The sequence below is a fragment of the Bufo bufo genome, chromosome 1 (assembly GCF_905171765.1).
Source record: "Bufo bufo chromosome 1, aBufBuf1.1, whole genome shotgun sequence".
Classification (NCBI taxonomy): domain Eukaryota; kingdom Metazoa; phylum Chordata; class Amphibia; order Anura; family Bufonidae; genus Bufo; species Bufo bufo.
The window spans coordinates 678,302,907-678,317,678 of record NC_053389.1 but is presented as its reverse complement, the minus strand read 5'-3'; positions in this window follow the sequence as shown (position 1 = coordinate 678,317,678).

Below are 14,772 nucleotides of genomic sequence, written 5' to 3'. Positions count from 1 at the left end.
GTTTTTTCGTTCTGCCTCGGCTGCACTGTGCAGCGCCACAGAGTGAGGAGCAGTTTCAGCAGAAGGTGCGTGCGGCAGTACGGCACTCCACTGACAGGCCCCGCCCACCTTCCAGGTGGGAAAGACACTGCGGAGCAAGAAGAAGAAGATGGCTGCCACAGTGCCCCTTCAGGACGGACTCCACAGGCAGCATGAATGATGGACACTGACAGTGAGTAACAGTCAGTGTCGCAGTGCAACTGAGTCACTCCCTGAGTGATAGGTGGGATGACCAGGCGGTATATCAAGGGGTAATACTGGTAGGCCTGGCCTGGTATATGGACAGCAGAGATGGGCAGATGGCATCCTCTGGGCAGTACTGTACTATCAGCAGTGAGTGACAGTCAGTGTCACTCAGTGCTGATAGCCAAGCACCAGGCAGTGAAGTGCCATGAGAGCCAGGCCAAGCAGGTGGCAGTCAGGGTGCTGGTGAAGGATGACCAGAGAGACAGTACAGCCCAGAGGATTTCATCTGCCCATCTCTGCTGTCCATATAGCAGGCTTACAACTATTACCCATTCATATACCGCCTGGTCACCCCACACCTAACACTCAGGGAGACAAGTGACTCAGACTGTTAGGTGTGGGGTGACCAGGCGGTATATGAAGGGGTAATACTGGTAGGCCTGGTATATGAACAGCAGAGATTGGCAGATGGCATCCTCTGGGGGTTGTATCTTACATGGGACTGTATGCTAGAGGGTCTGAAGGCAGGGGGAGTGATGTATTTTACATGGGACTGTATGCTGGAGGGGCTAAAGGCAGGGGGAGTTTGTATTTTACATGGGACAGTTTGCAAGAAGGGCTGAAGTCAGGGGGAGTGATGTATCTTACATGGGACTGTATTCTGGAGGGGCTGAAGGCAGGGGGAGTTTTGTATTTTACATGGGACTATAGGTTGGAGGGGCTGAAGACGGGGACCCGCACCTATCAGACAATAGGGGCATAGCCTAGCGATATGCCCCCATTGTCTAAGATGGGATAACCCCTTTATGTTTCGCCATTTACATGGCGTCTTCAGGGGATCGGTAGACTGCCCGAGCCCCTGAAGACGCCATGTAAATGGCGAAACATGTCGGGGGGCAGTGTATAGGGTTTTAGGCTACGGAAGACTCATTATAAGTGTGATAGCAGGCAGACAGCAGAAAGCTATAGGCAGAAACTGGAGCAAGCGCGCCGCTACCAGAATCATAGCCACATATAGAAAGTAAGAAAATACAGCACACAAGGAGTCTCAGTAGATAGTTTTAAACTTGTAGGTTAGATAGGAATAAGTAATTACCGATTATGAAAGCAGTCAATAATAAAAGATAAATTTTAATATTAAAATATAATATGCACATGTCAAGAGTAGGCAACTAGTAGTCTAGTACTAAATGTAAAAAGTATTTAAGTGCCTCTACATGTGTAGGGTATATATATGTAACATAGTGCACACTAAATGCCACTTACTGATATGAGACAACCCCTTTATTCTGGGAACCTGTGGGATCCTTCTTTTCATGGTATTTTCATTCACTCTTGATACCTGTACTCTTGCATGCAGTATTTGGTATACGTATCATGGAACTGTAGGAATTTGTGCATTTATCAGTCCTGCACTTAAGCTAGCGGTTTATGGGTGGAAAACCCAGGTCCCCCTGCTAGGTTTTAAATGCAGCTCGGCTTGATCCTTTTGTTTCCTGGTAGCCCTGGTATGCTTGTCAAAAAATTTGGTGACATTTGGAATATTCCACTCTACATGTGTGTCACGGATTAAAAAAAAAAAAAAGATATGAACAGGGGTGTAAAGGGGGAATATTAATCACCAATATTTATGCAAATACCGATAATTAATATTCATAAATGGGAGGAGCCACCTAGTGATAACTCCGCCCATTTATGCCTTTATATAATAATAACAATACCTTCGCTATGCTCTACACTGATCACTTATGCTAACTGCATGCGCCTTACTAACTCGCTACCGCTAACAAGTACACGCTACACAAAAGGGTACAAATATAACAGTATTTATTACACCAAGCAATACACTAACAATACACTACGCACGCAGTACACTACAATACAGCACTAAATATACCATCCTAAACTACACTACCCATTCCCAATTCTACCCATCAACTAACTATACAATTCACACATTCAAGTATATGAACCCACCCCACCTGAGTATTCACTGTCCCTACGGGGTATGACGAAGGGTTAAAAGGATTTGTTTGCAGAGCAGAAGCATGCTCTACAGGACCAGGGTAACCACTAGGGGTTAATCAGGGTTAGGGTTCCAGGGGTCAGTAGGGGATCAGGGGATATAGGGTTAAGCAGGGATCAGGGTAATAAAGGGTTAATCAGGGGAGGTGGTGTGGATAGGGGTGGATCAGGGGTTATTCAGGGTACAGGGGTCTATGGGGGGGTGAACCAGGGGAGAGTAGGCACACAGGGAACCAGGGGTGACCAGGGGAGACCAGGGGAGACCAGGGGTGACCAGGGGAGACCAGGGGAGACCAGGGGAGACCAGGGGTAACCAGGGAAGACCAGGGGTAACCAGGGGAGACCAGGGGTAACCAGGGGTGACCAGGGGTGACCAGGGGTAACAGGGTTAGGATAAAGGGGGTGATACTTAGGGTTCTGCTCGTCCGTCCAGGGGTGGAGATGTCCGGCAGGTTCCCTCTTCCTGAGCGCAGGATGCGCTCTCCTCCTGAAGGGGGGGTAAGGGCTGCAGGGGTTGGGTCCGGTCGGGTCAGCGCAGGACGCGCTCCTCTATAAGGTGGGGGGGGGTGTCCCGATGTCCTGAGCGCCGATGCGCTCTCCAGTGGGGGCCCCGATCCTAACTTCCTTGGGCCGGAGGAAGGGGCCGCGTCCTAAGCGCCGATGCGCTTCTCAAGGTGGGGGGGGCCCTCTCCTGCCTGAGCGCAGGACGCGCTCCTCTTCCAGGTGGGGGCCCAGATCTAACTAACAGAGTGCCGGGGCCGCCGGGTATTTATCCCCCAGCGGCCCGCACTCCCGCGCCACCAGGGGGCGCGCGCGCGCCCCCATCATCCACGTGGGCCGGCGCAGTGATATGACGTCACTGCGCCGGCCAGCACATCGGGGACGCGCTGCAGACAGGCGGGAGAAGCCTTTGATCTCCCGCCTGCTGCACCTCGCATTCCGGACAGTGCGATAGTAATCGCACTGTCGGAATGCACATAATAGAAGGAGGAGAGGCTTCTCCCCTTCTTCTATCATGTGTAATTATCTCCAGCGGCGCTGGGGATAATTACAACAAAGGGCTCAGATTCTGTTGAATCTGAGCTCTTTGTATCCATCAGGATGACCGGACCCTTGTCTGGTCATTCTGATGTAATTAGCCAGATTGCATCGGTGTGAATGCTTGGGGCACATTCACACTGATGCACCTGGTTTCAGTTGTAGGAGGGGGGGGGATATATATAATATACATGCGTATTGATGCTTGGGGCACATCCATACACATGTATACATTAATCATATCTAAGGGGGATTATATAAGGGGATATATAAGGTGGCACAGATAAGGGGGCACAAGCCCCTACACTATAAGGGGGCACAAGCCCCTACACTATCAGGGGGCACAAGCCCCTACACTATCAGGGGGCACAAGCCCCTACACTATCAGGGGGCACAAGCCCCTACACTATCAGGGGGCACAAGCCCCTACACTATCAGGGGGCACAAGCCCCTACATTATCAGGGGGCACAAGCCCCTACATTATCAGGGGACACAAGCCCCTACATTATCAGGGGACACATATTTCCCACAGGGGCCAGCATGAGCCCCTGGGGATCACCATGGGCAGACGTGCGCAGATGCTGGGCACATCTGTGCACATCGTCCCATGATGCTATGTCTAATGTATGCACATATATACCATACATGCCCGCACGTGTTTGCAGGCATGCATGGATATATATGCATACATCTCAACCGTTCTTTAACAATCCCCCTGTTGTCGGAATATAATACGACAATATAATGGGGGAACGGGTTGAGATATATTTGCCCCCCTTCAACCCCATCTTTGGTGGAAGTTCAGGAAGAACTGTAGTGCACACTGATCTTTAGGTACTTAGACATCCCTCATCCAGCTTCCTCCGACCTGCCCTTCACCGCAACCTCCTCCTCCGTCCACAGGATACACCGTCTTCTTCTTGACATCTTTCGGATACCACACACCCACAGTCTCTCGGTTATTCTGCCGATCTTCAGGTATCTTCGCCCCCCCCCCCCAATTCTGGAGTGGGTTCACCCTTACAGTCTTTAACTGGCCTTTCTTTAACAGTCTCTTGGTGTCGGCCACCCCCACTTTGGAGTGACCACACCACCACAGTCTCTCGGTAATTCTGCCGATCTTCAGGTATCTTCGTCCCCCCCAATTCTGGAGCGGGTTCACCCTTACAGTCTTTACCTTTCTATAACAGTCTCTTGGTGTTGGCCACCCCCACTTTGGAGTGGCCACACCCCCACAGTCTCTCGGTCATTCTGCCGATCTTCAGGTATCTTCGCCCCCCCCAATTCTGGAGCGGGTTCACCCTTACAGTCTTTGCCCAACTTTCTTGTATCCAACGTCTGTTTCCATCTTGATGGGTGCGGTTCCCATCTTAATGGGTCTTTACAAGGCAGGTCAAACTCTTAAGCGGTGATGTCATGGTACCTAAATTCTACTGCGGAGAACACCTCCGCCACACTACACCTCCAGCCCTTCCCTTAAGAACCTCACCGTTCCAGGGTTCAAGGTGGCAAATGAATTATGCCTGTCCCTATCGTGACCTAACCTTATCCCCATTCACACAAAATACACATCCCTCCCAACACCACCAAATTCCATTAAATGTGTGTACCCATAGAGACTAATGCAACCTGGCATATCTCTACACCTCCAAAGACACAGGTAGGTCGCAGACCCCTGTGTCAATGGGAAACTACTATAGGATGCAAATGTGTACAGCCGAATATAGGCTGTCACACATTTGTACCTAGAGTGTCTATGGGTACGCAATCAACCGACAAACAAATCAATACATGTACAATACAATGTGCTATGGGGTTTCAGGGTAGTACAAGTTATACGTCCCGAACCCTCATAGGAAACAAAGTGTGTCCATACAATATTTGGCTACAGGAACAATGTTTGAGTTATGTCCTGAGCCTCCTCCTCCGGATAGTTCTGTAAAGTTCTGTCTGGTTCTGGTGTATTTGGTCAATAAGTCCCTTGACCCTCCGATTACGATGACCAGAACCAGAAGAAGTTTCACTGGGTGAAACAAGTGATAAGTTCTTCCACCCGAACGTCTCCCAAGTCTTCCTCCAGAGCCTAAATAATGCTCCCGCTGGATTGTGGCTGTCTTCATTGCTATAACACCTCTAGGCAGAGGTCGCTTTGTTGCCAAAATCCAGTGGGATCCTCTGGAGCTTCACAACAGTGTCAGGGGGAATAGCTGGTCTCTTCTGTGGCGTCTCCTAGGTTTTTCTTCCGCTCCATATCCTATGGCAGAAGAAAGCACCAGGCGCTCCCAGGGGAATTTCTCCCCTAACAGTGCAATTGATGTGAAAATTTCCAGCACCAATACCTTTGACCCATGGGTAGAGAAAGGTATTGGGCTGCCCTTTGTCTCACAGGACCCCTCGTCATCCCAACACTGGTGTCTGAACACCCTATCTTCAGAGGATTGAGTCCTCTGCTGCACATCCCTCTGCACCAACAGATAAGGATGGCCACCCTACTAGGTTGGGATAACTGGAGTTCTGTGGACAAAGCACCATCTTGTTATTGATGGCACCGCATCCCTGTCCACTCGTGTGTACCCAGGCTGACTTCCCCCTGTGATCCCGTCCTGTGGAGGCCTGCAGAACCAATGGCATAGTCATGCCCCGGCTCCCCAGGACCCCACAACACAAGAACACAGTCCACACTCTGCTGCTAAACATTCTGCGTCCAATCCCTATCAGAGCTGTGCCGCCTGCTCGGACTAGAATTAAGTGCGCAGCACAACATTACACCAATGTTGTCTGTCCGCCCCAGTCCCCAGCGCAACACAGCCCTACCGAAAACCTGGAGCACAACAGTGCTATCTGTATCGATCTGAGACCCTGGTTGCCCAGAATAATATCACATCATCCTTTGTGTGCTGCATGGAGAAGGTCCTTATGCCTTCTCCCGACCAGCAGGATTTCCCGTGTGATATTATCTGCTCGCGAACCTATACGTTCTCGATCCACAGTATAACACTGTTCCACTCCAAGGGGACACAGAATGAAACAAAGACAGCAGACGGGACTTACAACACTACATAAATCAGCATGGTAGAACACATCCGTAGACAAGGACTACCACCATCAACATCAAGAAGAACGTACAAACAGATAACAAAAACACACAACATGGACATACACAGGGAACAAACTGTGTAACAAATAGTACAGGGGTGTCAAATGTTGCCTAGCCTAGCTTGGCCACTCTGACCTCTCAGCAGCTGGTGATGCTGCCGAGAGGTGACCCCTTTATGGCCAAGCTGACTAGACCCCACTGCACAATTTGTTACCTGGCTGATACTGTTGGACACATTGCAATTACTTGCACAAGGGCAATTCCTTGCAATGTGTCCTTTGTTCCCACACCTGAAACACGTGACTTGGTTTCCTGTCCTGTGTGTTTTGCAGTGTCTCGCTATGTGACCTAGGCCACCACATAAAAAACATCTGATGTTTGCTCTGCATGGCCCAGGTCCATCTACACTGCAGTCATGCTCCCTTCTCCTGAATTGTACCATCCTCAGGGACGCACTCTTCAACACAGTTCTTTTTCCCAAAGTCAGGGACAAATCTCTGTTAGTCTGGACCGGCTTGACCTGATGATCAGACCGGTCACAGACTACTCTCCCCCCTTGTGGCCCTGCACAGGGCAACGTTTTGGGAGATTCCGACCCTGGCTTTACGGAAAAAGAAAGGGCCGGCACCAACTTGGTGATAACCTGTTGCATGCCAGACATTAGCTGGGACCTTACAGCAACCTGAGCCTTCAATTTGGCTACCGTCACGTCAGTAGAGGCAGTCCGCTCCTTGAAGGCATTGACTTCAGTATAAGACTGAGTCAACTTAGCCTCAATTTCCTCCTTCTGCCTCTGCAGCTCTACTAACTGTGACTCTATCCTAGCCACCTGCGCATCTCGGTCAACAGTAGACTGCACATTCTCTGCCAGCTGTGCCCGCAATGCCGAAACCTGGTCCGAATTACTAGCACAGCATTGGCAGTGAATGGCCGGAGGAATTGTCTCCGTTGACTGAGACACCAGCGCCACTTCCTTTGGCTTACAGATGCTAGCCTCAAACGTATGAACGAGTTTGGCTAGCATCCGAAGCCGTTTAGTGGCCTTGTTCAAAACCGTCCGTTTGTTAACACAAAGCTTGTCGTAACTACAAGCCTGTGCTAACAAATCGGACCACAGCATTTCTGCTGACTTGTATGTAGTGGGGAGGATGGGGTTAAATGTGCTGTGTTTGCTCAAGTGTTGCAGTGTGGGGAAGTCCATACTCACCGTTTGATGAGTGTCCATCTTCTCCTTGGCGCCGTATCTCGCAGCTGCTTGGAAGAAGTCCATTTTCCCGGATCGCCTCTTCCCGACCAGCCTGACTTGTACGCCGCTCCCCCGAAGATGGATCTCCTTCAGTGATGTGTCTTCTCCCTTGCAATCACTTGAGCGATGCTTGTTGGTGCTGTACTTTTCCGTGTCTTCTTCTCTTACCCCAGCGACGGTGACCGTGTAAAGCAAATACAAAAGTATTAATTCACAGAACAATTATAGATTCTCTGCAAAAGATTTTGTTTTAATTCTGGTACTCTAAGGGAAGTATCGCTTCTCCTGTACGAATTATCGGGTCCTAGACGCTCAGACACTCCGCTGACCGCGTCTCTCCTGCCCGCTAATTCACAGTACTAGCGACCCTCAACCTTAAGACCAAAAATAAGCGCAAAATCCACGCAGTGGGCCTGGCTCGCCAATGTAAAGGGGGAATATTAATCACCAATATTTATGCAAATACCGATAATTAATATTCATAAATGGGAGGAGCCACCTAGTGATAACTCCGCCCATTTATGCCTTTATATAATAATAACAATACCTTCGCTATGCTCTACACTGATCACTTATGCTAACTGCATGCGCCTTACTAACTCGCTACCGCTAACAAGTACACGCTACACAAAAGGGTACAAATATAACAGTATTTATTACACCAAGCAATACACTAACAATACACTACGCACGCAGTACACTACAATACAGCACTAAATATACCATCCTAAACTACACTACCCATTCCCAATTCTACCCATCAACTAACTATACAATTCACACATTCAAGTATATGAACTCACCCCACCTGACTATTCACTGTCCCTACGGGGTATGACGAAGGGTTAAAAGGATTTGTTTGCAGAGCAGAAGCATGCTCTACAGGACCAGGGTAACCACTAGGGGTTAATCAGGGTTAGGGTTCCAGGGGTCAGTAGGGGATCAGGGGATATAGGGTTAACCAGGGATCAGGGTAATAAAGGGTTAATCAGGGGAGGTGGTGTGGATAGGGGTGGATCAGGGGTTATTCAGGGTACAGGGGTCTATGGGGGGGGGGGTGAACCAGGGGAGAGTAGGCACACAGGGAACCAGGGGTGACCAGGGGAGAGCAGGGGAGACCAGGGGTGACCAGGGGAGACCAGGGGTAACCAGGGGAGACCAGGGGTAACCAGGGAAGACCAGGGGTAACCAGGGGAGACCAGGGGTAACCAGGGGTAACCAGGGGTGACCAGGGGTAACAGGGTTAGGATAAAGGGGGTGATACTTAGGGTTCTGCTCGTCCGTCCAGGGGTGGAGATGTCCGGCAGGGTCCCTCTTCCTGAGCGCAGGATGCGCTCTCCTCCTGAAGGGGGGGTAAGGGCTGCAGGGGTTGGGTCCGGTCGGGTCAGCGCAGGACGCGCTCCTCTATAAGGTGGGGGGGGGGGGTCCCGATGTCCTGAGCGCCGATGCGCTCTCCAGTGGGGGCCCCGGTCCTAACTTCCTTGGGCCGGAGGAAGGGGCCGCGTCCTAAGCGCCGATGCGCTTCTCAAGGTGGGGGGGGGCCCTCTCCTGCCTGAGCGCAGGACGCGCTCCTCTTCCAGGTGGGGGCCCAGATCTAACTAACAGAGTGCCGGGGCCGCCGGGTATTTATCCCCCAGCGGCCCGCACTCCCGCGCCACCAGGGGGCGCGCGCGCGCCCCCATCATCCACGTGGGCCGGCGCAGTGATATGACGTCACTGCGCCGGCCAGCACATCGGGGACGCGCTGCAGACAGGCGGGAGAAGCCTTTGATCTCCCGCCTGCTGCACCTCGCATTCCGGACAGTGCTATAGACCCTTGTCTGGTCATTCTGATGTAATTAGCCAGATTGCATCGGTGTGAATGCTTGGGGCACATTCACACTGATGCACCTGGTTTCAGTTGTAGGAGGGGGGGGGGGATATATATAATATACATGCGTATTGATGCTTGGGGCACATCCATACACATGTATACATTAATCATATCTAAGGGGGATTATATAAGGGGATATATAAGGTGGCACAGATAAGGGGGCACAAGCCCCTACACTATAAGGGGGCACAAGCCCCTACACTATCAGGGGGCACAAGCCCCTACACTATCAGGGGGCACAAGCCCCTACACTATCAGGGGGCACAAGCCCCTACATTATCAGGGGGCACAAGCCCCTACATTATCAGGGGACACAAGCCCCTACATTATCAGGGGACACATATTTCCCACAGGGGCCAGCATGAGCCCCTGGGGATCACCATGGGCAGACGTGCGCAGATGCTGGGCACATCTGTGCACATCGTCCCATGATGCTATGTCTAATGTATGCACATATATACCATACATGCCCGCACGTGTTTGCAGGCATGCATGGATATATATGCATACATCTCAACCGTTCCTCAACAAGGGGTGTAGCTAAAGGCTCGTGGTCCCTGGTGCAAGAGTTCAGCTTGGGCCCCCCTTCCCTCAAACCTTTGTGCTGCATGAGGCAAAAATTGAAACTGCACCCCCCCCCCCCCCCTCCATACCAAATTCTTAACCTAACCCCTTCCTTCCAGCCAGAGGTGTAACTTGCATGCACTTTCTATAATACCAGTGTCTTCTTATGTGGCACAAGGGTCTTTGGGCCCGGTAGCGACAGCTACCTCTGCACCCCCTATAGCTACGCCCCTGGCTATGAACACAGCACACTCCTTTATTTGGCAGCACATTTTGAATGCTTCACAGGTGGGGAAAAAAAAACTATGAATTCCGAGTTTACAGAGCAGCGACATTATCCATTTCTGGTGGCATAGTATGCTCTCTCTACATCACAGATGAAAAAATATGGAATGAGGCAAACACAGTACTTGAAATAAAATGCATTTATTTGTAGTCTGTGTCACAGTTTATTGATTAAATGCCTGTTGTGCTTTACCTGAGATCAAGGTACAGATCAACCAGGAAAAATCTCTTCCTTCTGATTCATGGGCAGACTTGACAAAATGTTTATTCATACTCACAAATGGCAAATTGATACCTGTTACATTGGCGGCCCCTGTGCACGCTGCCCTGCTACTTCTATTAGGAACATTATATATTGAACTACTACTACTCTCATTTTTGCCATCACAACTACTCTCCTAATCTGCTTGCTTTGTGTGCAGTTGATCGGTTTCCTCTAGTTGTTAATCAGCTTCTGCTTTAAATGCTGGGCTGTCCTCTCACCCCTTGCCTGAGCTTAGATTCCTAGTTTACTAGTTTAAGGTTGAAGGTGTGCTATTCTGACTGTATTATTATTATTTATTATTAATCGCCATTCATTCCATGGCGTTGTACATATGATAAGAGGTATACATACATAATACAGACAATTGCACTAAGCATGAACAAGATGAGTTACAAACTGGTACAGAAGGAGAGAGGGCTTACAATCTACATGGTATGGGAGAAGGACACAGTAGGTGAGGGTGAAGCTGGTCATGGCGGTATAGAGGCAGTAGGGTCACCGGTTGTAGGCTTGTCTGAAGAGGTGGGTTTTTAGGTTTCTTTTGAAGGATTCCACTGTAGGTGAGAGTCTGATATGTACCGAACTGCTGCCTGTTAACCGACTCATACTCTGCTGCCTGCCTTGACTTTAACCTGTCTACTGTACTGAGTCTTTGCTGCCTGTCCTAACCAAGGATAGTCTCACAGAATTGTACAAACTCTACCTGTCCTGACCTCTGCCCGTTTACTGCTTTTCAACGGTGTCTCTGAATCCCATGGGTCAGCTGCCAACTACACGGAGACTATTCCATGAGGTAGCGGCCTGGTAGGTCCCCTGCAGTGAAGGCCAGATCCACGTACAGGAGTTAAAGGATGAAAACCAGGAGATCACCAGGATAATGCCCTTAGGACTAGACTAAAATAAAATCTGTTAGTTGGTACAGGGGATTCACATCTACTACCCTTTACAATACCTATAACAATAAAATCAACTCCTTTTTAAGATCAGCTTCCATAACCTGAGTTTCACCTTTAGGCTACTTTCACACTCACGTTTTGTGCGGATCCGTCATGGATCTGCACAGACGGATCCGTTCAGATAATACAACTGTCTGCATCAGTTCAGAATGGATCCGTTTGTATTATCTTTAACAGAGCCAAGACGGATCCGGAAAGTCAATAGAGAACAGATCCGTTTTCTATTGCGCCAGATTGTGCCACAGAAAACGATCCATCCCCATTGACTTACATTGTGTGTCAGAACGGATCCGTTTGGCTCAGTTTCGTCAGACGGACACCAAAGCGGAATGGATACGGAACGAAGACAAACTGATGCATTCTGAGCGGATCCTTTTCCATTCTGAATGCATTAGGGTAAAACAAACTTAGTTATTAAAAAAACTAAACAATGCTACTAAACTGCAAAAAATAATAGTTTTTATTAAATAGACAAATATATTAAAAGCAGTGGTCATAATGACCACACATATCACATATTTAAAAACATAGTGCAAAAAAGAGCAGTGGGGGCACACTGCAAGAAGTCATCTATAATGATGTCCTTAAAATAATCTAACAAAATACAATGGTCATATTTGAACCTAGGATCCCCTCAGCACTGCAAGGAACCAGAGCCAACCACTGAACCACATGAAAGTCAGCTTATAAGTTATTGATAGCATTCTTTGTGTAAGGCCTCATGCACATGACCGTTGTGTGTTTTGCGGACCGCAAAACACAGATGGCGTCCGTGTTGCTTTCCGCAATTTGCAGAATGGCACTGACAGCCATTGATATAACTGACTATTCTTGTCCGCAAAACGGACAAGAATAGGACAGGTTATATATTTTTTGCGGACCAGGGAACGGAGCAACAGATGCGGACAGCATCTTTTGAAGCCCCATTGAAATGAAGGGGTCCGCATCCAAGCCGCAAAAACTGCGGCTCGGATGCGGACCAAAACAACGGTCGTGTGCATGAGGCCTAAGTGTGTATCCGCAGATAGCTGTCAGTCAGGCCCATGTACAACTGAACTCAGAAAGAGCAGAGACTTACAGTAAATGTATAAATTACAGGTTTTACTTAACCACTTCCCGACCAGCGCCATAATAGTATGGTGCTGCGGGAAATCACTTCCCGACCAGCACCGTATAGGTATGGTGCGCTGATCAGGCGGGTGTAGGAGCTGACAGCCGAGCCCCTGCTATATGTGTCGGTATCAGTAAAAACACCAATGCCAGCGCATTAACCCTTGCTATGCCGTGGTCAGCGCTGACGGTGGCATATGCTGGGTTTGTGGAGGGAGGTCCCTCCCTGTCCCCATCGGGTCCCCGCGCTGTGTTGATGGCAACCCGATGGTAGGAAAGGCAGCCCAATGTCTTCCATATGCATCATGCTGCCTTCCATCTAAGCCTATGCAACCCAGCCCCCTGGGTCTCACAGGCAAGCAGACTGTCAGTGTAAACCAATGGCGCACGTAAACCAATCTATCAAAATCTGTGCTGCAAAAGACATATGGTGCTCCTTCCATTCTGAGTCCTGTCATGTGCCCCCACAGCAGTTTACCACCACATATGGGATGTTGCCGTATTCAGAAGAAAATGGGAAACAAATTATGGAGTGTTTTTTTCTCCTGTGAAAATAAAAAATTTGGGGCTAAAGCAACATTTTATTGGAAGAAATGAAACTTTTCATTTTTACAGCCAAGTGTTTCTAAATTCCGTAAAACATTTATGGAGTCAAAGTTCTCAGTACACCCCTTAATAAATTCTTTGAGGGGTGTAGTTTCCAAAATTACTATCTGCCTTTAAAAGTAGAGAAATTCAAATTTAGAAAATTGTGAATTTTTCCACATTTTTGGTAAAATTGGGATTTAAAAAAAAAATAAAGGTGAAATATATGGACTCAAATTTACCACGGTCATGAAGTACAATCTGCCACGAGAAAGCAATCTCAGAATGGTTTGGATAAAGAAACCACATAAAGTGACACGTCAGCTTTGTAAAAAATGGCCCCGGCAGGAAGGTGAAAACTGGCCCGGGGTAGAAAGGGTTAATCATTTACTACAAGTCTGCTCAGCTCCTCCTGCTCTATACCATGCTGTCCACAATTTGCACTGCATTGTTGGTGACAGGTTCTCTTTAACATTTGTAGTGCGGCAACCTAATTCTTCTGCAGACAGCACATTAGCACAATGGAAATCTAGACAATCAAAACTTTCCAATAATTTCCAATAAGAAAGTTTGAACAAGCAGTAGCCTATGGCACTGAATAACTGAGCACTAACCTTTTCATGTCCCTCTCCATGCTGAAATAGTGCTGGTAAAGCTAAACACTAACTTATAGGGAGGTTATGTCATACATTACATGATGTGACCAAATCTCTAGATTGTATGTTAAAGAGGACCTTTCACCAATTCTTACCCTATGAACTAACTATAGAGATATGTAGAGCGGCGCCCGGGGATCTCACTGCACTTACTATTATCCCCGGGCACCGCTCCGTTCTCCTGCTATGCCCTCCGGTATCTCCGCTCACTAAGTTATAGTAGGCGGAGATACCAGTCCCTAAGTTATGGTAGGCGGAGTCTGCCCTAGCGCTGGCCAATCGCAGCGCAGAGCTCACAGCCTGGGAGGTTATTTTCTCCCAGGCTGTGAGCTCTGCAATGCGATTGGCCAGCGCTACAGAAGAACAAGGGCAGACTCCGCCTACCATAACTTAGGGAACGGAGATACCGGAGGGCATAGCAGGAGAACGGGGATAATAGTAAGTGCAGAGAGATCCCCGGGCGCCGCTCCACATGTCTGTATACTTATTTCATAGGGTAAGAATCGGTGAAAGGTCCTCTTTAAGGTCCCAATTTATCATGGATGAGCCCAAAGATGTTTCACTTTTAGGCCTCTTTCACACGGGCGTTACGGATTGGGGCCGGATAGGATGCGGGTGCGTGGCGGTGAAATCGTGTGAGTGAGCACACAATTTCATTCAGTTTTGACTGCGATTGCGTTGCGTGGTTCAGTTTTTTTCCGCGCGAGTGAGGGAAAATAATAGCATTCTTTAATACAGAATGCTTAGTAGATGGTCAATTGAGGTTTAAAAAAATAAAATAAAAAATTAGCTCACCTCCTCCATAGCTGCCAGTCTCTGCTCTTTCTTCGGGACCTGTGGTGACGT